This window comes from Trypanosoma equiperdum (genome assembly GCF_001457755.1).
Source record: "Trypanosoma equiperdum strain OVI genome assembly, contig: ctg_1649, whole genome shotgun sequence".
Classification (NCBI taxonomy): Eukaryota; Euglenozoa; class Kinetoplastea; order Trypanosomatida; family Trypanosomatidae; genus Trypanosoma; species Trypanosoma equiperdum.
Window position 1 is genome coordinate 76 of NW_027123670.1, and position 210 is coordinate 285.

The following is a 210-nucleotide window of genomic DNA, read 5'->3' on the forward strand; positions in this document are numbered from 1 at the left end:
TCAATTATTACTGCTATAAGCCTAAAATATTCTTAATATCATTCAAGTAAGCAAAAAACAAACTATCGAAATTTAAGAGTAGGACTTACTTTTCATCCTATATCACCATACAACATTATACCCATGATCACTTTCACACCAATAAATAAATAAATATATACATATATATTTACATTTATAATGGGTAAAAAATATTACTATTTTAAAATT